The sequence below is a fragment of the Saccopteryx bilineata genome, chromosome 5, assembly GCF_036850765.1.
Source record: "Saccopteryx bilineata isolate mSacBil1 chromosome 5, mSacBil1_pri_phased_curated, whole genome shotgun sequence".
NCBI classification, from domain to species: domain Eukaryota; kingdom Metazoa; phylum Chordata; class Mammalia; order Chiroptera; family Emballonuridae; genus Saccopteryx; species Saccopteryx bilineata.
Genome location: NC_089494.1, coordinates 77971437 through 77993771, shown reverse-complemented (window position 1 = coordinate 77993771; position 22335 = coordinate 77971437). Strand labels below are relative to the sequence as shown.

The window sequence follows — 22335 nt, the reverse complement described above, 5'->3', positions numbered from 1 at the left end:
TTAATATTTTCAGACTGCTGTTACCCATGGTTAACTGAAACTGTGAAAAGTGAAACTGAGCATAAGGGCGACTACCCTATAGATATTTTTTATGCTAAGGAAGAAATATTCAGGATACATACTTCTAAAATCTGAAAAGAATTAACTAATATATGAAATTATACATATGATTTAGTTATAATAAAGGGTGTTTGGGGACAACCAAACTTTTTGTTACAGTGGATAGAGCATCAAACTGGGATGCGGAGGACCCAGGTTCGAGACCCCGAGGTCGCCAGCTTGAGCGCGGGCTCATCTGGCTTGAGCAAAAAAGCTCACCAGCTTGGTCCCGAGGTCGCTGACTCAAGCAAGGGGTTACTCGGTCTGCTGAAGGCCCGCGGTCAAGGCACATATGAGAAAGCAATCAATGAACAACTAAGGTGTCAAAATGAAAAACTGATGATTGATGCTTCTCATCTCTCTCCGTTCCTGTCTGTCCCTGTCTATCCCTCTATCCCTCTCTCTTTCTCTCTGTCCCTGTAAAAAAAAAAAAGCTCAACTGAAGGTTTGGGGGACTGAGGAAAAGAGGTAAAGGGGCCCTGGCCAGTTAGCTCAGTGGTAGAGCATCGGCCTGGCGTGTAGGAGACCTGGGTTCAATTCCTGGCCAGGACACACAGGAAAAGTGCCCATCTGCTTCTCCACCCCTCCCCCTCTCCTTCCTCTCTGTCTCTCTCTTCCCCTCCTGCAGCCAAAGTTCCATTGGAGCAAAGTTGGCCTGGGCGCTGAGGATGGCTCTATGGCCTCTGCCTCAGGCACTAGAATGGCTCTAGTTGCAAAAGAGCAATGCCCCAGATGGGCAGAGCATCGCCCCCTGGTGTGCATGCCAGGTGGATCCAGGTCGGGCGCATGCGGGAGTCTGTCTGACTGTCTCCCCGTTTCCAGCTTCAGAAAAATGTAAAAAAAAAAAAAGAGGTGAAGGGGTTAAGTATAAATTAGAAGTTACAGAAAAGCCACAGAGATGTAAAGTACAGCATAGGGAATATAGTCAATAATATTGTATTAACTATGTATGATATCAGGTGGGTACCAGAAATAGTAGGGGGAATAAAGTATATGGTTGTCTAATCACTATGCTGTGCACCAGAAACCAATACAAAATAGTATTGAAGGTAAACTGTAATTTAAAAAAAGCTTATTAATGAGTATAGTGATTTTAAAGTAAATTTTATATATGTAATAATAATGAAAAAGAGACTTTAGAAAAAAAGAATATAGCCCTGGCCGGTTGGCTCAGCGGTAGAGCGTCGGCCTGGCGTGCAGGGTCTCCAGGTTCGATTCCGGCCAAGGCACACAGGAGAGGCGCCCATCTGCTTCTCCACCCCTCCCCCTCTCCTTCCTCTCTGTCTCTCTCTTCCCCTCCTGCAGCTGAGGCTCCATTGGAGCAAAGATGGCCCGGGTGCCGAGGATGGCTCTGCGGCCTCTGCCTCAGGTGCTAGAATGGCTCTGGATGCAACAGAGTGACGCCCCAGAGGGGCAGAGCATCGCCCCCTGGTGGGCATGCCAGGTGGATCCTGGTCAGGCGCATGCAGGAGTCTGACTGCCTCCCTGTTTCCAGCTTCGGAAAAATGAAAAAAAGAAAAAGAAGAAAAAAAAAGGAATATGAAGAATAAATATATGTATTTGTTTCTTTAAAAAATAACATAAAATTTTGAGAAATGAATAAAATAGCACATAAGAGATAAAGTCATATATTTACAGAAAAGAAATATTGCCTGACCAGGCACTGGAGCAGTGGATAAGATCCAGGTTCAAAGCCCTGAGGTCGCCGGTTTGAGCGCAGGCTCATCTGGCTTGAGCAAGGGTCGGGGGCTTGAGCATTGAGATCATAGACATGACCCCATGGTTGCTAGCTTGAGCCCAAAGGTTGCTGGCTTGAAGCCTAAAGTCAATGGCTTGAGCCCAAGGTTGCTGGATTGAGCAAGGGGTAACTTGCTCTGCTGTAGCCCCCCAGTCAAGGCACATATGAAAAAGCAATCAATGAATATCTAAGGAGCTGCAATGAAGAATTGACGCTTCTCATCTCTCTCCCTGTCTGTCTGTCCCTACCTGTCCCTCTCTCTGTCACTCTCTCTCTCTCTCTCACACACACACACACACACACACAAAATATGAAGTCATTAATATATGCTTAAAATGGTCTTTTTAGCCTATTTTAATCCACAACACACAGTTGTTGTTTTTATTAGTACTTTTTAAATTGTGTACCATGATTTTTGCTTTTTCCTTTTAATTTAATTTATTAGGGAGACTCTGGTTAACAAAATTTTATAGGTTTTAGGTGCACAATCCTACAACACAGCATCTGTACACTATATTGTGTGCTGAGCCCCCAAGTCAGGTCTCTGCTCATTATCATTCATCACCCCACACCCTCCTTCATCTCCCCTTAGCCCTCCTGCTGTCAATCACCACACTGTTGTCCCTGTCCATAACTTTTTTCTGCTCATCCCTCCACACTACCCACCCAAACACCCTCCCCTGACAGCTGTCAGCCTGCTCTCTAGGAGTTCTGTCTCTATTTTGCGTTAGTTCATTTTGTTCATTAGATTCCACCTATAAGTGAAATCATATGGTACTTGTCTTTCTCTGACTGGCTTATCTCACTAAGCAAAATACTTTCCAGGTCCATCCATTCTGTCACAAAGAGTAAGATTTGCTTCTTTTTTTTTTTTTTTTTTTTTTTTTGTATTTTTCTGAAGCTGGAAACGGGGATAGACAGACAGACTCCTGCATGTGCCCGACCGGGATCCACCCGGCACGCCCACCAGGGGGCGATGCTCTGCCCATCTGGGGCGTCGCTCTGCCGCGATCAGAGCCACTCTAGCACCTGGGGCAGAAGCCAAGGAGCCATCCCCAGCGCGCCGGCCAACTTTGCTCCAATGGAGCCTTGGCTGCGGGAGGGGAAGACCGAGACAGAGAGGAAGGAGAGGGGTAGAGGTGGAGAAGCAGATGGGCGCTTCTCCTGTGCGCCCTGGCCGGGAATCGAACCCGGGACTTCTGCACGCCAGGCCGACGCTCTACCATTGAGCCAACCGGCCAGGGCCAGATTTGCTTCTTTTTTATGGCTTAGTATTCCATTGTGTAAATGTAGCACAGTTTTTGTTTTTTTTATCCATTCCTCTATTGATAAATGCTTAGGCTATTTCCAAATCTTGGTTATTGTAAGTAATGAATGCTGCAATGAACACAGGGGTGCATATATTCCTTTGAATTAGTGTTTCGGGTTTCTTCAGATCAATTCCCAGAAGTGGAATCACTGGGTCATAAGGCAGTTCCATTTTCAATTTTTGAGGTAACCCCATACTGCTTTCCACAGTGGCTGCACCAATCTGCATTCCCATCAAAGGTGCATGAGGGTTCTCTTTGAGACTATGAGATGGTGACAGCTGATCCGATAACTAAGATGATTCTGAAGTGATTAACTAACAGGTGGGTAGCATATACAGTATGAACACACTGGACAAAGGGATGATTCATATTCTATGCAGGATGGCAAGAAATTTTAACACACAATTCAGAATGGCACAAACCCTTGTTGTTTATTTATTGATGATAGTCATTCTGACAGGTATAAAGTGATATCTCATTGTAGTTGTAATTTGCATTTCTCTGAAGATTAGTGGCACTGAGCATATTTCAATATATCCATTGGCCATCAGCATATCCTCTTTGGAGAAGTATTTATAAATAGGTCCACTGCCCATTTTTTAATTGGATTTTTTGTTTTTTGGTGTTGAGTATTTTTTTTTAATAAAGATTTATTAATTTACTGGGGTGACATCAATAATTTAGGATACATGTATTCAAAGAATACATGTCCTGGTGTTGAGTATTATTAAAGTTTTTCATTTATTTTGGATATTAACGTATCACTAGTGGAAATGTTCTCCCATTCAGTTGGTTGTCTTCATTTTGTTGATGGTCTTCCTTTGCTGTGCAAAACCTTTTCAGTTTACTGATAGGTAACTGAAGTCCCATTTGTTTATTTTTCCTTTTATTTTTCTTGCTCAAGAAGATAGATGAGAAAATATACTGCTAAAAGACATGCCTGAGATGATATTGCCTGTTTTCTTTCTAGATTTTTTATGGTTTTGAGTCTAATATTTACATCTTTAGCCGATTTTGCGTTTATTTTTGTGTATGGTGTAAGAAGGTGGTCCAGTTTCATTTTTTTGCGCTGCCCAATTTTCCCAACATCAATTATTAAAAAGACTATCTTTACTCTATTGTGTACTCTTGTCTCCTTTGTCAAATATTAATTGAGCATAACGGCATGGGTTTGTTTCTGGGCTCTCTATTTTGTTCTGTTGATCTATATCTATTTTTATGCCATGCTGTTTTGATTACTATGGCCTTGTAGTATAGTATAGTATCAGGTAGTGTGATTCCTTCATCTGTGTTCTAAGCACATATTAAGCAGTATAACGGGAATGAAGGCTAGAAGTGGAGGTAGTATCTAATAATAGGTAACTGTATTGAAAGCAATTTAGGAGTTCAAGAAACAAAAAAGGCTTGACTCATTGATCAAGAATCTATAAATCTTATGTTCCAAGGGTATCACTATATTACAATACAGGCTAATGTTCAAAAGTCAACTTTTTGAAAGCTTAAATAAAAGTTTTAATATTTACAAAGTTTTTTAAAAATCATATATTTTTAAAATAAGAAACATGGGTAATAAAATCTAAAGACTTAGATTTGAATCCAAATCTATCACCTAATATATCTATGACCACAGGCAATTTGATCTCCCTCAGACTCAGTTTCTCCAAATATAAAATATTTACCCTATGACACTATGTTGAAAATCAATATATGTAAAAGTACTCAGTATAACTCATGGGTACAGAATCCACTGAAATAATCTGAAAAGTTAACTACCCAAAATAGTTTGTTCTTTGAGATAAATAATTTTATTACCTTTCAAATGTTATCACTTTTTAGATGTTTAACTGTTATGCTGTAGTTCATAAATATATAAAGTAAAAAAATGCCAAGTTCCTTCAATTGTTTAAGAATGCTTTCAAATTCATCTTAAACCATTTGTTTGACTGGATAAGACCAGCTCATTCTTCAGCCTCAATTTAGATGGTATTTCGCTGGAAAGCCTTCTCAAAATCTCCACTTGCATATCTAAGAGACACTTAAAAATCTACTTCTTCCAAAACCAAATTCCTGATCCTCAATTCTTATTCCAAACCTCCTTCAGCTGAAAACTTTCCCCCCTCAGAGTTGACTACAACATCAGCCTTCCAGTTGCTCAAAAACCTTAGAATCATCTTGTCATCTCTTTTTCTCATATCTCACATCCAATCCATCATAAAGTTTTTGTTTATACCTTTAAAACATCCAGAATTTGACTACATACACTCTTATCCAAGCCACTACCTTTAACTACTTAGCTTACTCTTTTTTTTTATTTATTTATTCATTTTAGAAAGGAGAGAGAGAGAGAAGAGAGAGAGAGACAGAGAGAGAGAAGGGGGAGGAGCAGGAAGCATCAACTCCCATATGTGCCTTGACCAGGCAAGCCCAGGGTTTCGAACCGGCAACCTCAGCATTTCCAGGTCGACGCTTTATCCACTGCGCCACCACAGGTCAGGCCTTACTTAGCTTACTCTTAAGACCCTTCTTACCAGTACTCAAAGCCTTGTTCCAATGCTGACCCTTGTAAATCATGGGTTGCAACTGCACAGTCCACTTGCAAATCTTTTCAATAAATTTGCATAGTACTGCAACTGTATTTTTTATTTTAATATTTTATTTTTTCTAGTTTATTGTAACAATACAGTATTTAACATATATAATACATAAAATATGTGTTAATCAAATAGTTATGTTATTGGTAAGGCTTCCAGTAAACAGGTTATTAGTAGTTAAGTTTTGGGGCAGTCAAAGTTATACATGGATTTTTGACTACACAGAGTTCAGTGTCCCAAGTCCCACATTGATTAAGGGTCAACTGTATTCTCAAGATAGCAACTGGAGTAATACTTTCAAATATAAGCCAGGCTTAGCAAAATAGTTCAGTTGGTTAGAGTGCTGTCCTGATACTCCAAGGTTATGGGTTATGATCAGGGCACATACAAGAATCAACTAATGAATGGATAATTAAGTGGAACAATAAAACTACAAGCCAAGTTTACTAATAGCTCTGCAATGGGTTTTCTAAGTTCCTCTCACCCATTACCTTAGTCAATACCTCCTCTTCTCTCTCTCCCTTCTCCCAAATTCTGCTCCAATCACAGTGGCCTTTGTTCATTACTCTGAACAAATACTGTGCTTGGAAGGGTCTTCAAAAAGATATAAACATAGCTAACTTCCTAGTTCTTCGCTAAAATATCACCTTTTCTGTAAGTTCTTCCTCAGTCTCTGCAACCCATCACCACCACAGTCTTCTTATCCTGCTCTACTTTTTCTTTCTCCATAGCACTTGACACCTTCTAATACTCTATATATTTTACTTATTAATTAAGCTTATTATTTATCTCCACCCCCACCATGATCCACAAGAGCAGAGACCTTTGAAAGTTTCTTTACTGATAAGATCCCACGAACCTTGAACAGTACTCAAAAAATGCAAACAAAATATGTAATTAAAGAATTCATTAGGGCCCTGGTCGGTTGGCTCAGCAGTAGAGCGTCGGCCTCGCGTGCAGGGGACCCGGGTTCGATTCCTGGCCAGGGCACATAGGAGAAGCGCCCATTTGCTTCTCCGCTCCCCGCCCCCCTCCTTCCTCTCTGTCTCTCTCTTCCCCTCCCGCAGCCAAGGCTCCATTGGAGCAGAGATGGCCCGGGCGCTGGGGATGGCTCCTTGGCCTCTGCCCCAGGCGCTAGAGTGGCTCTGGTTGCGGCAGAGCGATGCCCCGCAGAGCATCGCCCCCTGGTGGGCAGAGCCTCGCCCCTGGTGGGCACATGCGGGAGTCTGTCTCTCCCCGTTTCCAGCTTCAGAAAAATACAAAAAAATAATAATAATAATACATTAGATAGGTCTTCGTGTCTCTTTTAGCATCCTGTGCTTACCCCTATTAAGTGTTAACACACTGTACTGCATGTCATAGCCTGTTAATCATCTGCCTCTTCCACTAAAGTTTCTTAAAACAAGGATTTTACTTTCCACAATCAGTAAGTACTTCCTTATAGCGTCTGACACTTAGTGAGCACTCCATAATCTACTGCTCACAAAAATTAGGGGATATTTCAAAATGAGTATGAAACAATTAAAAAAAGCATTTGATTTTTTATTAAACAAAAACATCAGAAAAGCAAATGACAAGTCAAAGAAAGTTGTCAGATTATGCAAATAAGATGCAAAACCAACTTTTAGTTCATTGGTGAAAACGCACTATACAAAAAGCTGAAAGTACTAGAGCAGTGGTCCCCAACCTTTTTTGAGCCACGGACCGGTTTAATGTCAGAAAATATTTTCACAGACCTGCCTTTAGGGTGGAACGAATAAATGCACACAAAAAAATTATGCGACTGGCATAAAAACTGTGGTATTTTTAAATATAATTGTCGAACTTATGATATTATTGGGCTAAGTTAAAGGAGGAACGAGCATGTCCTCATTATTCAGGCTGTATTTAAATTTGTTATTCTGACAATGTTTCATGTTATTTATTCTTTCTCTGCGGACCGGTACCAAATGGCCCACAGACCCTTACCGGTCCACGGCCCGGGGGCTGGGGACCACTGTAGTAGAGTATCTGCACATTCCCTGATCCCCTAATTTTAGTGAGCAGTTTAATAAACTGATAAAAAAAAGTAAAGCCATTGGAGTCAAAGGTATAAAGCACCTTTATTATCCCCAAAATATAAGCACAGTGCTTAAGGTATAATCCTGAAGACTGAGTTCTGGAACCTAGATTCTGTTGTAATTGACTGGCTAGTGAACATTGATGATTGTTTAAATTCTCTACAATTTCCTTTTCAGTAAAAACGGGGGGGAATAATGTTACCTGCACCTTAAGTAATTATCACACATTTAAAAGTAGACAGTGAAGGAGTCAGAACATGTCACTCCAAAACATGTGACTGAGGCATATTGACTATTTTCAGTTAAAGCCACTCAAAAACAGCAAATACAAGAAAAACACTCTAACTTTCCTTCTTTTCCTTAAAAGCAGGAAATGAAATTCCTATATGAAAGCTGCACTCCCTATTACCAGAAAGAAAGTAACATTCTTATCACTAAGGACAAAAAGTTGAAACTGAGTGAGTTCTATACAAAAAGACTTGTTAAAATAATTATCTTCCTTTAGCTTATCCACATAGTCTATCTAGCTCCTACAAATGCCTCTCTCTGTTCAACATAACATAAAATTAGTAGCTTTCGCCATTTCTTCGGCTCTTCATTCCTTATACAGACTCCTGTGTCACACAAACTTGTATTAAATACATTTGTATGTTTTTCTCCTGTTCATCTGTCTTATGTCAGATTTAATTCTTAGATCCAGCCAAAAAGAACTCTAAGAGGGTAAAGGTAAAACTTTGTTTCTCCTACAGTAGAATTAGCCAATATTATGCCAATATTCTCACATATTAAGTAAATGACATCTATTATTTCTTAATACAAATTAAATAGAGGAACTACTACAACTGCTACTTCAGTAACTTGACTAAACTAGAATATTCACTAATCAATCTTTAGAATGTGCCACTAATTTTTATTAAAAATTACTCAGTTACTTAAAATAACTTTTATAATAAGCATTTGTAAAAAAAAAAAAAGTATACTAACTCTATTTACATTATCCCATAATATTTTTAAATATTTCTGGATATTTGGTTCTACAACCATTTTCAGTAACTGCCTTCAATGATTATTTTGTGTTTCCCTTAGTATGACCAGAACATCTAATACTAGAGTTGAAAAATTAAACATCTTACTATTTAAAAGAACTATATTTATAGGTCTATAATAGATACATACATCCTTCCCTCTACTCTGAGTAATCTCATTTCCAGGAATAAGACTTTTGAGAATAAGTGAAATAATTTAAGAATCTTTGTGAGTCTTTACTAAATCACCTCCAAGCTTTCTATTCCTCACTTTTTAGTCATGTATTCAACAAGATATATAATCTTTTTCTAATACTATATTAAGAATTAGGCATAACAGCTCTGTTCACAGTAAAAGGCCCATTATAGGATATCTATTTTAAACCTTATTTTTTATTATTTTGTAATAGAAATAAGAATTGCTGTTATTTCCCTGTCAACTGTGACTCCTCTTTTCCTAGATTATCTTCGAGGTCAGTTCTCCATTTTATAAAATACCTGTGAAAATTCATTTTCTTTATACTTTGTACTATCATAAAGAATAAACAAACATACATATTTTACTGAGCACTCGTATGGACAACAGACAAGAAAACTTAGCTAAGCAGTTTAAGTGATTGTCCCAAGACCACAGATGGAGTGACTGCCAGCTTTAGGATTAAAACTAAAAAGCTCATTATTCCCTTCTGATATTCTCAGTATTTAATAATGCTTTTACATCACAAGAATCTCTAAATTAATTTAATAAGAATAATTTCATAATTAAAATAATTATAATATATGTAAATCTATTTATGAAATTAAATAAAAAATACAATTACTTTATCCAAATTCCCTGAATAAATACATCTGATTTACTAAGTGCCAAGAAAGTAAAAGCTTAATATAATTTATTATTTCATTGTTTTTTTAAAGAGCTAATTTCCTTATCCAAAATCTACAATAAGTATATGAGATGGTTGGATTTAATACTAAACAGAAATATTTTTTTCCTTTCATTACAAAAAAAAATCCTCCAAACTTAAAACAGTAGTTTCTACTTTAATTATAAACTTCAACTTCAGGGTATATTTATAAAAAAATATATCGGTGAAAAGACAGTAATAATAAGTAAATAAAACACCAAATCCTATTACTGCATTTACAGGAGAAAAAGACATACAGTATAACATTAAGAGCTTACTGTGGAGAGTGGGTTTAATCAGGAAGTAGCCATTATCCTTTCGATTCAGAGCAGTGACAGCACTCCAAAACAACAAGCCGTGAAATTTTTCAGTTAAAAGGCATGAAAGAATACCTACTATTGTGTCCTGGCTTGGCTGACCCCAAAGGTCACCATATGTCTTTTATCAAAAGTTATCATGAAAACATAATCCAAGTAAGCATTTACAATGCTGGATTTCTTGAAACACCTAAAATCTACCTAACACAACCTCTCTCTCTGTTACTCACTAAACATGGCTGTCTTATTCAGAGATTAGCAATTATTGTAATGAGATACTGTCGGAGAGGGTCAAATAGTACTTCCTGCAGTTTACACATCTTGATTTCCTGGTAAACAAACTGAAAGGCAGGTGGAGCACTCAGATCACCAGTGAACGTGAATGCTCACGTGACAAAACTAAACCAGGTAAGGTAGATGTCTTAGGAAATCGTTCTTTTCTTAATTTTATTAATGTCAAAACAGACAATAAAGAGTTCTGCCTTTCTTCCTTTTTTAAGGAGGGTTTATTCCTGACATAGGCACCTAGTTTATAAAAAGGAATGCATGAAAAACAAATCTGTTTAAGCAGGTTTTAAAAATTACTTCTGGCAACTAAATTGTAAAAACCAGCCAATGCTAAGCCTGACAAGGTTGAAAAAAAACAAACAACAAAATCCAAAGACTTAACAAAAAACCTGCTAAATATAAAGAAAAGTCTTTAAATTTAAATTGCTTCAGGAAAATAGAGATAAGAAGTTCCAGAGTTAATTAAAGACCAAAATTAAAATTTTAGTCACAGCATAAACCTATTCTTATTAGGACAAACTCCTGCAAAATAAGCATACTTTATAATTTATGTGGCAGTTTTTAGATAAAGAAATTTCAGTTATCTGAATCAAAAAGGTTATATAACTTAAAGTTATAACTGTCACCATTTTAAATTTGTATTTCAAAAAGAAAACAAAATATTTACCTGTGAGTACTTTTAAAAAATATGTTAGCTTGAAAACTAAGTTTCCTTGTACTTTGTTTTGTTCCCCAAATTGCTGTTTTTCACTCTTTAAAATTTCTAGTGTAATTGAATGAGGATTGACTTAAATTAACTAATGGTGTAAAACAAAGTACACACTCTGTCAAAAGGACAAATTCAGTACTTTAAAATTTTTAAGAGATTGTTTTTAATCTACAAAACTGCATTTCTCTTAAAAATTACACACACACACACACACACACACACACAGGCCATGCATCCATGCCCTAACTATTATGAACATACATGCTTTGATTTTAATTCAGAGTTCTTAACCCTTTTACAATATAACCATATCAATGCATTAAATTATACTACTTTCATATAGTTTATATTTACTGTTTGCAAAATAAAATGTTAATATGCTTAAATAGAAAACAAAATGAAGTGATAATAAAATCAATAACAAAAAAGAACATCCAAGTAAGTAACTGCCAAGAGTACAGAATCTAAAAACAGATCTCATTACATATACTTACTATGTGTCATTTGAAAGGAGTATGTATTCAATACTGAACAGTATAATGGAAGTAACTAATCACTACCTATACTATGATGACACACAAAATAGCAAATTGTCAGAAAACTATGACTAAGGAATTACTTCCAGTTGGATTTCCTGGACATGTGAAGTAATTCAAATATAAATAGTTATCCGCAATGCAAAACATAGCCCTTTATTTCCTTTACAGAAAATTGAACGTACAATTCCTACTAAAAGGGTAGTTTTGACTACATAATTCAAAACCAAAACAAAACCAAATTTTAAATTATAAAAGCATTTCAAATATCCCTGACTAAATTAGTTCCCCATAATGGGTCAAATTTAGAGAATAATAAAATAAAAATATAGAGGTAAAAATAATAAATGTGAAATTTTGTTTCATTCAAGGTACCTCTTATTAGGAGTCAACAAGTTTTGGTTTTGAGTTTAACATTCACCTGACCAGGCAGTGGCACAGTGAATACCACGTAGGCCTGGGATACCAAGGACCCAGGTGCAAAACTCCGAAATCACCCCCTTGAGTGTGGGATCATACATGACCCCATGGTCACTGGCTTGAGCCCAAAGGTTGCTGACTTGAGCAGGGGTCTCTGGCTCAGCTGGAGCCCCCTGGTCAAGGCACATATGAGAAAGCAATCTATAAAAAACTAACATGCCGCCAACTACGAGTTGATTCTTATCTCTCTCCCTGTCTGCCCCTGTCTCTATCTGTCTGTCTATCTATCTATCTATCATCTATCTCGGTAAAACAAACAAACAAAAAAGTTTCCAAGTCAAAGGGCAAGGGAAAAAAACCAGAGTAATATATATATATGGCACTCTGCGAGTTAGGGGGAAAAAAACAACAAACAGAGTTCACATGTGAGAAAAAGGCACCTTTTCCTTATCTAGGATATACATATTTCAGCCTTACTTTTCAGACACTCTTTTGTAGGGCACGTTTAGCATAACAAACTATACCTGGTAGCTGTGTAAAGTCAGAAAGCTTCAGGAAGGTTCCACTAGCCCAGGGGCGGGAAATTTTTTGGCTGAGAGAGCCACATATTTTAAAATGTAATTCCATGAGAGCCATACAACGACCCGTGTACCTTACGCATTATACAATAAAAATTTGGTGTTGTCCCGGAGGACAGCTGTGATTGGCTCCAGCCACCCACAACCATGAACATGAGTGGTAGGAAATGAATGGATTATAACACATGAGAATGTTTTATATTTTTAACGTTATTTTTTATTATTATTAAAGATTTGTCTGCGAGCCAGATGCAGCCATCAAAAGAACCACATCAGGCTCACGAGCGATAGGTTCCTGACACCTGCGCTAGCCCCTATATCAAATCTAAGAACTCACAGATTAATAAATTTGTGTAAAATGAAGAGGGGAGGGTACAGAAGGGGGAAGAAAATCTACTTTTATTTGCTTGTATTCTGTGGGCAATAAATAAGCTTCCCATGGTTATTTATACCCCATCTTATTCCAAATAATTCTAGGGTGATTTATAGAGATTTATTTGAGTAGTACCACAGAATGCTTTCAAAATATAAATTAACATGAATAAAGGGAAAATAAGAGAAAGCAAAAAGGATGAAACATATGATAAATTTGGAACACAGAAACATCTATCATAAAGCCTTGCACAATTATAAAATGTAGAATGTTCAGCTCTAGATATCTCAGCAATCAAAGTGGGAAACAAGATATGATATATTTTACACATAGTCATCAAAGCTCTTCCTCGTAGTACTAAGAGTTGAGAGGAATTTCTTGTATATTTTTCAATAATGCAACATTGAACAATACAATAATTTTCTCAACAGCACTTTTACAAAAATTAAATAACAAATGTCACATGAAAGGTTCTTTTAACATTTCCTCAGTGCAAGCCAGGGTTATAACATAATGGAAGGTTACCCAGAAAATAAACCATAAGAAGCCTTACGCAATTTGTCTGATCTGGCTCTTAAAAATAAATAAATAAACCTCCAGGATCTTGTTAAATTCACAGTCCATTTTCATATTCCAGATTCATTTTTTATTTTTGAAATTCAGGTGCTTCTACTGGATAAGTAAAATGAGCATGTGAGCGACAGCCGTGGTTCCAGATCAGATGGAGAGAAGACATGGGTGGGTCCAGACACTGACAGAGGACCTCTCTCTTTAACTCACAACAATTTCTCTCTTCTTCATTGGTGACCTTCTATGATTCTGCTCAATTCAATAGCATGGGAGCCAAATCTAGGATGATTTTTATTCTCCCTCAGTTTGGTATTTCTAAGTAAGTAAAGAAATCTGACTTAAGAGTTTCTCGATTCCTGTATTCATTCAGTCTGCACCAATTTAGATTCATTTTAGAGATGAATCTTTACGTACTTTTACAGCATTTACTTGTTATGTTATTGGTGGGAAGAAAGTCAGCAATATCACTATAAAGAGAATTACCTATTTACCATTTTATTATACAAGAAAAATCAAGGCTCACTATAGTAGTATCTCAATGAACCACATATTTGGACTGAATACTAAAATAGAAGTATTCTACATTTTTATTTTCATGTAGGTAGATCTCTTGTCTCCCTAAAGAGATGCCAAGGTTTTGTTCTCCCACCTCCCAAATCATGTTTATGCTGTTTCTCATTGCTTCCCAACCTCATTATCAGTTTAGATCTCATAGCTTTCTGGATGTTCCTCCGCTTTCAGAGCTGACTGCCTGGGCCCATTATACCTATATCATATACTCAATCTAATTATTTTGGGGATCTCCCTTACTAGATTTTAAAGTTCCTTGTTTTGTTACCCACTGTGTAGAATAAAATGCAAACATTCTAAGTACAACTTAATTTAATATGATGCATTAATAAACTGCTGTACATATTAATAATGGCTCATGTTTTTCCAACATAAACAAGATATATGCTAGAATTGCAACAAGTGAGCCAGAAGGCCAATTTTTACTATATAGGTCATTTCTAAATGGTTTATAATAAACCATAGTAAATAAAACCTTAAGCTTTTATGTTTTCAAGCATGTCAAAAGAACATTAGTTGTGAGGATTACTGTTAAGAATACTACAAAACCAAATACATTTTATAAACTATTATTTTTGTTTTTAAGAGAGAAAGGGGAGGGGGTAAGGAGAAAAGCATCAACCCGTAGTTGTGGCACTTGAGTTGTTCATTGATTCCTCATATGTGTCTTGACCAAGGGGCTCAAGCCAAGCCAGTGATCCCTTGCTCAAGCCAGTGACCTTGAGCTCAAACCAGCAACCTTGGACTTCAAGCCAGCCACCTCTGGGTTCAAGCCAGTGACCATGGGATCATTTTGATGATCTCACGTTCAAGTTGGCAATCCAACACTCAAGATGACATGCCTGTGGTCAGTTAAGCCCACAACCTCATGGATTAGAACCTAGGACTCCAGTGTCCCAGGTCAATGCTCTATCCACTGCACTACCACCAGTTAGGCTAATTTTGTAAATTATTTTTGGACCTCAAAATGACTAAAATTAATCAACAGCATAACCCAAAAATACATGCAGTGTATTCTCTTTATTAAATAAGCTGTCTAAAATTGTAGCAACTGAAATTTATTTCTAACTTCCTTATTTTATAAAAATTAAAATGTATATATAGTAAGTAATCTTAACATACAATTTTTGCAATTGCAAAAGATAACACTGTTTACACTTGGCATAATTTACTTGCTCAACATTTTCCTTGTAATAAGAAAAACTACTCATAATATTTAAGAATGTTAGAAAGTATATGCTTTAAGAAGCTCATATTAATATCAGCTTAAATTAATCACGATTAAATATTATTTTGAATATTATAGGTTAATTTAAATGTTTACATTGTTAACCACTTCATCGTTTACTTCAGAAAACAAAAGTAGGAAACACATCTGTAATATAAACTGAAAAGCTTTTGGACAAATATAACAAAAAAGGAAAAAATATAATTCAATTTTATTTCTTTTCCTAAAAGAATAAACCAAAAAAAGCTACAAATACATATCTTTTCATTTATTCCAACATAAAAGATACACATAGAGCCTGTGAGAATACAATATTCATTTTGCTGCAGAAGAACAGACATTGCATAACAATGAGATTTGCTAATGAAATCAACCATCAGCCTGGAATACATATGTATTAAACCAAAACCTCAGTGTCATTTTCTTTTTGCATCGTTTGCTCTCTTTCCTTTTTTTCTTGAACTTGTCAGTATTTTTGTCCTTTAGATTTCAGAACTTTGGTAAAACAAAATTAAGACGATAATATTAGAGTGTACGCTTTTTTATTCACCACATTTATTTTTAATATAAATTCCAACTGTTTTACTTCTATAAACACTATTAATGGACCTAGGGGTGGTGGTCCAATGGATTCTACCAGAAGAAACAAAGGAGGTTTATTTCTATACAAAATTTTTTAATCAGGTCCAAAAAAACCTTTTATCAGCACTTGATATAAATCCCATATGAAAACTTTTATAGCAATGTTACTGCTTACTTAATAAGAGTAAGAAAATATGTTTTAATTATCATATAATTCTTCCAGCCATTTCTATTACTGACAAATGAAATAATGTAGGGTTGATATAACTATGAACAGAAAAATTATTCTAATATTTTTAAATAAAACTCATAATTTTCCCCTCAAAATGCTCTACTGTCCTGGTCTACAAATTTCCACTTATCAAAAATAATGAATTCTGAGATTTTTCTTATATATTAATGATTTGAAAATATTATTTAATTAAAGTTTTCTATAAAAGCCCAAGACTAAAAGTACTTGATATTATATATCTTAAAAGTATTAATGTCCCTTAGAAATTATTTAAATTTTTGAGTACAGAGGGTCCTCTGGTTATGACAGTCTCGACATATGACATTTCAAATTTACAATGCTCAATTCCATAAAAACTTTTAAAAATTGAGACGTGTTTCAGCTTACGCTGTTAGCATTGCACTTACGCACTATGTGGACAAACTATGTAGTCTGGTTGGGTGCGGCTGAAGAATACACAGTAACACGGCATATGAGTGAGGAAGCTAGCAACCCCCAGTACGTTTACCTACAACATTTTAGACCGTTAAAAGTGCAAGTGTTCCGTTTATGTTAGGGTAGGCCCCGGTGTGTTTCAACTTACACCAAAATTTGGGTTATGACAATGTCATAGGAATGGAACTGTGCGTCATAATCTGAGAACCCTCTGTATAAACTAGTTAACTAAATTACTTTCTGTCTTATTGGTTGTTTACACAAAATAGGCTTTCTATTCATGTGTGCTACTGATAAAATTAATAGCCTAAACTGGTATGGTATATAATTGCTAATTCACGATAATAATAACAGCTTTTTTTTTAAAGTAGTACTTGGTCCTGGCCCATTGGCTCAGTGGATAGAGTGTTGGCCCAGTGTGCGGAAGTCCCAGTCAGGGCACACAAGAGAAGCAACCATCTGCTCCCCCTCAACCTCCATTCTCTGTCTCTTCCTCTCTCGCAGCCAGTGGCTCCATTGGTTTGAGCATCAGCCTAAAGTGCTTAGGATAGCTCGGTTTATTCAAGCATAGGCCCAAGGTGAGGGTTGCCAGGTGGACCCTGGTCGGTGTGCATGCAGGAGTCTGTCTTACTATCTCCCCTCCTCTCACTTTAAAAAAAAGCAGTACTTATAACAACTAAAACAGCATTAGCCAAACAAAACTGTTTCCTATTTTTAGTTTTATAAAATTTTAATATCTAACCTCAAACAATATCCTGTAAAAAATAAAAGTTAAGTAAACTCAACAGATAGATAATTCTTATTAAGCTTAAACTCTCTGAAAGGTACCACTGGCAGCCTCATAGTTCTCAACACTCTCTTAGTAACTTTGATGGATAATTTTAAGCAAAGAACCACATTATCACAGACCAATCGTTAATCCCCATACAAAATATTTCCTTAAAAGAGAAACCCCAGAAATTTCAAATAAAGTGGCAAAATATAAATCAAGCTGTACAGGGACAATAACAAATGTCTATGGCAGTAACAAAAACATACTTTCTCTAGCACAAAAAAAAATGTCATATTAATTCTAAAATGTGGTGATTGGCTTTGGAAGATCATCCCACTCCTTGATACTCAAAGGGTGGTGCACAGACCAGCAACATTTGAACTGCTTGTCAGGTATGAAGAATCTCAAGCCCCAACCCAGACCTACTGAATCAGAATCTTATGCACATTAAATTTTAAGGAGCCATGATCTTGAAAATTCTTCAGCCTACCTCACAATTCCTAGATCAATTCCAATAACTCCTGATAGTCTTAACTCCTCAAAAATCCATATTAAAATGCAGAATATTCAAAGTATAAACAATTTATTTGTCCTTCTCAAAGCCAATCTCCTACAATTTGCTTAATTATTTGAAGTATAATTAAGAACTATTGACTTTAAATTAGCGGTAATTCAAGGAATAAAAGGGCAGAAATAATATCTTTTTGTAAGATCTTGGAAAATATTTAAATAAATGGATAGAACGTAAGTATTTACACTCACATAACAATATCTTTAATTAGCCTGGCCCAGTGGTGGCACAGTGAGATGCAGAGGACCCAGGCTCGAAACTCCAGGTTTGCAGGCTTGAGCACAGGCTCACCAGCTTGTGTGTGGGGTTGCTGGCTTGAAGCCCAAAGTCGCTGGCATGAGCAAAGGGTCACTCACTCTGCTGTAGCCCCCCCAGTCAAGGCACATATGAGAAAGCAATCAATGAACAACTAAGGAGCTGCAATGAAGAATTGATGCTTCTCATCTCTCTCCCTTCCTGACTGTCCCTGTCTACCCTGTCTATCCCTCCGTCACTCTTCTCACCAAAAAACAACAACAACAATGTGTGTGTGTGTGTGTGTGTGTGTGTGTGTAGTTATATAAGTGAAGGGCTGTTCTTTGAGGGTGGGGAGGCACCCAGCAATAGCTAAGTCGTATCAACAGAACCAACTCATGATTCCTCAGAGTATAGTTTGGAAGACTCTGACTTAAGGAAACTATATACTTAAAAGTCTAAAAACAAACTAAGCAACTGTTATATTAATCACAAATAAAATTTACTATTTGTCAGAGCAAGTCCTAAATATCACTACAGAGAAAGCCACTATTTGGTTTAATTTACCCTATAGTGTGTTAAAGAACACGAGATAAAATTACATAATTAAGCAACTTTTTCTAATTCAAATTGATCTTTCCACTAATAGGTCTAACTAGTGAAGTTAGAGTTTATTATAGTTACCTTTAATTAAGTTATTTTAGTTGATAGTATGCCTACCATATACTAGACGTTATGTTAAATGGGAAGGTTACCATAAATACATAAAACATAATAAGTGCCATAAGAGCAATAGAGAGTTGAACAACAAGGTTTTGAACAGCATGAGTCTACTTACAGTATATGCTGATTTTCCAACAAACAGTACTGCAAATGTATTTTCTCTTCCTTATGATTTTCTTAATAACCTTTTCTTTTTTCACACATACTTCATGGTAAGAACAAACTATGTGGTACGTGCAACATACAGAGTATGTGTTCATCGACTGTTTAGTTATCAGTAAGGCTTCCAGTGAAAAGTTAGTAGGTAAGTTTTGGGGGAGTGAAAAAGTATATGTGAATTTTACACTGCACAGGAGCCAGCAACCCTAACTCCTTCGCTGTTCGAGGGTTAACTGTAAATATAGTACTATGGGAGCAAAATTAATTGAGGATGTTAGAAAAGGTTTCACAGAAAAGTGACATTTTAGGTGGGCCTTGAAAAGGTAGTATTTTGAAAGGCAATGGTGGCTCAGTGCAGAAACCAGGGGAAAAGGCATTCCAACTAGAGAGAAAACATACTGAGGACCAGAGAATGAAAAGCATTGGTTTTATTCAGAAAATAGCTCGAGGTAGACTGCAAGCTCCCCAGGAATCAGGAATTGTTCATGTTACAGCACTAACTATAAAACTACAAAACTCTAAAACCTATAAAACTCAAGTGTTACTATATCTGTATAACATAACAAGATCATTAAATATCAACTGTTTGAATGAGTGAATAAATGAATGTAATCTATCTGGGCTTGTATATGGGGTATATTTAGAAAACAATAAGCAATATGACTGAAATAAAGTTAAGGACCTTATTGGAGACAACCTTGAGTAGCCTATTAGGTGTTTTAATTTAACATGTCAAATACTTTTGAACTACTTGCATTAGAAATATTGATCTACTCTTTTTATTTTAATTTATTGTGTTTACATGGATTCAAGTGTCCCACTGAATATAACTACCTCACCCTCCACCCCTGTGTCCCTTTTTACACCCCTTTTGTAGCCCTCCCCCTAACTCCTTCCCCCCTTCCCTCTAGGATTTGCTGTCCTGTTATCTGTATCTGTGTGTTGTGTACATACAATTTCACTAATCCCTTTACCTTCTCTGATCCCATCTCTCATCCCCCCTCTCCTCTGACTGCTGTCCCTCTGCTCCCTGTGACCCCGCTTCTGCCTCTATTCCGTTCCTCAGTTCACTTTGTTCATTAGATTCCATATGTAAGTGAGATCATGGTATTTTTTTTCTAACAGTTTTAAATAAGCCACAAATATGGATATAAATACAAATATTAAAATTAGATAATGCAAAATATTTTTTTACTTCTTGGCTGGTAAAAGCAGATTAAGAAATAAAAGATTTGGCCCTGGCCAATTAGCTCAGTCAGTTAAGAGCATTATCCAAAAACAATAAGGTTGTGAGTTCGATCCCTGGTCAGGGTACACATGGGAAGCAACCATTGAATGCATGACTAAGTGGAACAATAAATGAATGCTTCCCTTTCCCTTCCCCCCTCTTCTTCTCTCTATCTCTAAAAATAAATAAAATGAATAAACAAACAAATAAATAAAAATTTAGCCTTGGCCAGATATCTTGGTTGATTCAAGAATCATCACAGAGTACAGAGCACAGAGGTTGCCAGTTCAATTCCCGAGTTAAAGCACATGCAGGAGCAGCTCCCTGTTCCTGTCTCTCTTTCTCTGCCTCTCTCCAAAAAAACAAATAAAGAAATAAAAATTCTGCCTGACCAGGTGGTGTGCAGTGGATAGAGCATCGGACTAGAACGTGGACGACCCAAGTTCGAAATCCTGAGGTCATCAGCTTAAGCATAGGCTCATCCAGTTTGAGTGAAGGCTCACAAGCTTGAGCATGGGGTCGCTGGCTTGAGCACTCAATCATAGACATAACCCCATGGTCGCTGGCTTGAGCCTAAGGTCGCTGGCTTTAAGGCCAAGATTGCTGGCTTGAGCAATGGGTCACTCACTCTGTTGTAGCTCCAGGATCAAGGTATATATGAGAATGCAGTCAATAAACAACTAAGGTGACACAATGAAGAATTGATGTTTCTCATCTCTCCCTTCCTGTCTGTCTGTCCCTGTCTCTCTCTCTCTGTCATAAAAAAAAAGGAAGTAAAAAAATTTATTGTAGATGCAAAATCTGTTGGGATTCATAGGAGGATCTACATAGGGGAAGTGGTAAGGCAAAAATTAAGAATATTTGAAAGGTTGATAAAAATGTAGAGCAAGAAATAGATGCACTGGTAATAGAAATTGACATAGCCACTGTACAAAGAAATTAAGCAATATATAGTAAGATCGAAGTTGTACGTAGTCTACATTACAGTAATTCCACTCTTAATATGTAACCCAGAAATGTTCTCACACATATGCCTAAGGTGTCATACGCAAATATGTAAATTGCAGCATTAGTTGTACAGTGAAATATGAGATTAATAAATTAAAAGATTGTGGTATGTTTATGTAATGAAATATATATAACTGCATACAGCAGTTTCAGTGAATAAACTAGAGCCCCGGCCGGAGAGCCCAGTTTGTAAGAGCGTCGTCCCAAGGCGCAGAGGTTGCCAATGCGGTCTCCAGTCAGGCCACCTACAGGAACGGATGGGTGTTCCTGTCTCTCTCGCCCTCCCTCTTTTTTTCTCTCTCTCTTTCCCTCTTTCCATCTCTCACTAAAATTAAAAAACAAACAAACTTTAAATGAATGAACTAGAACTACACATTGTTAATATGAATATATATCTTTAACAAACAAACATGACTAGTTGAAAAAAGTAAAGGTTTTGCTTGTCCACTTACATCTAGTTATCATTTTAAGATAGGACAATTCTAAATAAAGCAAGAAAGATGTATATGTTTTATGAATGATCAATGAAACAAGTGTCAGAGGATACAGAGGAAATTAAGAATCAAAAAGCATGTAATGTCTAGTGAGGAGGTAAAACAGTTTTTGTGTTTTTACCAGGACTTACTTACTGTGTAACTGGAAGTTTGCACCTTTTGACCACCTTCACCCATTTAGCCCATCCCTGACCCCTACCCACCGAAACCCTGCTTCTGAAAACCATCAATCTGTTCTCTGATCTATGAGTTCAGTCTTGTTTTTGCTTTAACGATTCATATATAAGCAAAATATACATATGACGGTATTTGCAAAGGCAGATATAAGGTGGGTTGAGGCCCTGGACGCAGAAGAAAATATTGGGCCCCTTAAAAAAAGAGAGACGGAAAATAAAAATACAGTTAACTATATTTTTAAATAAATAAAAAATATTATGTACTATTAATGTTAAAATTGCAAATATGAAACCAAACTTGGTGTCATTAGTAAAAAGTGTAAACTTGGGGTCTTGCGGGGCCCTTCAGAAGTCGGGGCCCAGGACACGGGCCCAGGACGCGCACCCGGTGCATTTGCCCTTAA

At 36.7% G+C, this 22335-nt stretch overlaps 1 protein-coding gene across 6 annotated transcripts in view; it reads right to left on the bottom strand.

Moving 5' to 3' along the window:
* BAZ2B (bromodomain adjacent to zinc finger domain 2B) overlaps positions 1–22335 on the bottom strand; it is a 452863-nt gene that overhangs the window by 180996 nt on the left and 249532 nt on the right. Inside the window, exon 1 of one of the 6 annotated variants that reach the window (XM_066279496.1) lies at positions 10007–10267. The exons of 4 other annotated variants lie outside the window; for them this stretch is intronic. The gene's annotated coding sequence lies outside the window, so the exon portion shown is untranslated. Of the gene's footprint in view, positions 1–10006; positions 10268–22335 lie in introns of those variants that run through there. One more of the 6 variants, XM_066279500.1, reaches the window with a different exon arrangement.